Source organism: Watersipora subatra, chromosome 9, assembly GCF_963576615.1.
Source record: "Watersipora subatra chromosome 9, tzWatSuba1.1, whole genome shotgun sequence".
Lineage (NCBI taxonomy): Eukaryota > Metazoa > Bryozoa > Gymnolaemata > Cheilostomatida > Watersiporidae > Watersipora > Watersipora subatra.
The window spans coordinates 24,006,973-24,009,430 of NC_088716.1; positions in this window are offsets into that span (position 1 = coordinate 24,006,973).

The window sequence follows — 2,458 nt, forward strand, 5'->3', positions numbered from 1 at the left end:
AATACTTGGAAGCCTGGCCCTTGGATAATTCAAGACATGACTTTTCCACCTGATCCTTCACCCGAGTAAACTCAGCCGTGTAGTTTCACTTTGTGTTTCTGCACTTTCAATTTACATAAGATTACAAAATTTTGGTCGGTTTGTGCATAATAAGTTTTCAATATAATTTCCAAGTTTCAACTGGAATGGGCTATTAGTTCTTGGGATACCGCGCTTTTAACTTACCCCAAAATGAAAAATGGCTGCTGACAGGACATTAGTTTCTAATGGCGCACTGGTTGAAGTTCTTAGTAATGGAAGATCAAAAAGAGACAAAGCCAGAAACCTCAGCAACAAGAGCTTTCCAAAACAATTATTTATTTTTTCTATTCGTAACAAATATACAGACTATTAAACTCAGTGGACTACAATCAATGTTTTACCAGGTACCTCTTAAATGTCACATCTTTGAAAGAGTGAGAACAAAAACTGGTTACTCTATTTGGTTTCTGCTTTTTCATCGAGTTTTAAAAGCTTGGAGATTAATATGATGTTCAAAAAGGAGTTGTGCTATCTTAAGCGCTTTCAGAGTTTATGGAAAGTTGTTAAAACACTCTAAGATCAGGGATTCCGCTTGTTTATACAAGACTAGGATTCATTTGTTAAACATCTGCTATTTCAAAATTTTTACTGATATAACATTGATATACAAAAGAAAATAACTTATTCTTTTGACTGTAAAATTATGTTATTTTAAGAAGAATATTTGAAGCAGCACCCATCATAAGTAAATGGAATGTCCAAAAAAACGCCCGAACGTCAAAGTCGCGTATGGAAGTTCTTGTGCGGCAGTCCTGTTCTCATAAGTCAATTCTGGAATGTTTTATGTCATATCCTACATAGCATCTAAAATGCAAGTCATGAGCTATTGGAATAGACAGCTATTGATCTTCAGTCTTCTATGAGGGCTCGGTGTATAAAAGCCGTCTGCACACTTTGGAACCCAAGCTATTTAAAGCAAATAAGGTGATAATCATTCTAGAAGCTGGTAGCTATAGCCAATCTAAGCACTTGAAAGAAGATGATGAGAGAGCTAAACGGTTTTAGGTTAGACTTGGGGGTAGCTGTGTGATTGAACGTGGAAGCATAGACTGGAGTTATGTACATACTTACATAGTTTGGATGCGTTTAAAAAGGTATTTATCTACCCAATTGCCACAAATGAATACTGCACTGTATATACCAGGTGATACCACAAGTTTATAACCTGATAAAGGATGTGTTGCTCATGATTTCTTCAATTTTCAATCAGATAGCGTGCTGCACACTGGTAAAATTTCAATGCAAATTGCTACAGTGCTTTCATGATAACAAACCATAAAAGTGTTAATTGAGAGTAATTGTCCTTAATGCATGCAAAGGCACTGTCTTTAGCTTTCAATCAGATGGGTGTCTAAGAGGATGGTTCTCAGGAGCCAGACGGAGTTTTGAAACACATTGAAGACTTCAACGGAAGAACAATCAATGTCACAATTGTTCAAACTCGAGATATAGCCATTTTAAAGTTTAAAAACTTGGACATCGATCAGTTTTGCAAAGAGCTAGTTTATTTTAAGTAGGGATATCCCTTGACCTGGATATCTCTAGACCTAGATCATCTTTGCTGAAAGTTTGTCACAGAGACTAAACTTTGTGGCCAGCACTATCTAATGAAAGATAAACCTAGTATTTTAAAAAATTGTGACGTTGATCGTTCTTCCGTTGAGGTCTTCAAATATTTTGGCACCTTGGCTGAAGGTGCAAAGCATACCCGTGTGAAGTTTGGATAAAAGTGGCCAAAAAATACATAGCATTTATTTAGACAGACAAATACAAAGTGGGGTGTATAAATATACACATAGATGTCCTGATGTAGAGAACTTTTTGTAATTCAGTAACTTAACTTTTGTAATTTTGTACAGCGAGAAGTCTATAGCTCTATTTTCAATGCTTTGCTCAAAATGTATATAGCTACTAGAGTTAGTGTTTAACCCTAAGAGAAAAAAGAAAATAACTGTTAAAATATAAAATGGATATCAACTTCCTGTGTAGGTATTCGGTGAACAAGCAAATATTGTGGATACTATTAAATTGTTTCAAATAGTAAAATAGGAAGGAAAGTTACAGGAAGGAAAATAATTCAAAATATAGTATAGTTATTAGGAAGTTGAGTAGAATGATGGACAGAAGATAGAGATTGTCTTTCCTTCATTTATAAACACTTTAAACAATCTAAACAGCCAGCAATAGTGCAGTAGAGGCAGTTTGTATTCGAGCATATTCATTGGCGGTAGCCGAATTTATTATATTCATGTGAAAAAGCTGTTTCACTTCCAAATTATTAATTTAAGCTCATCTGAAAGATTCTACACTGCTAGCTATTATGATTCAACACCACTTACAAAGCATGCAATTACATCTTTTTTAGTGTTTTTAGCTA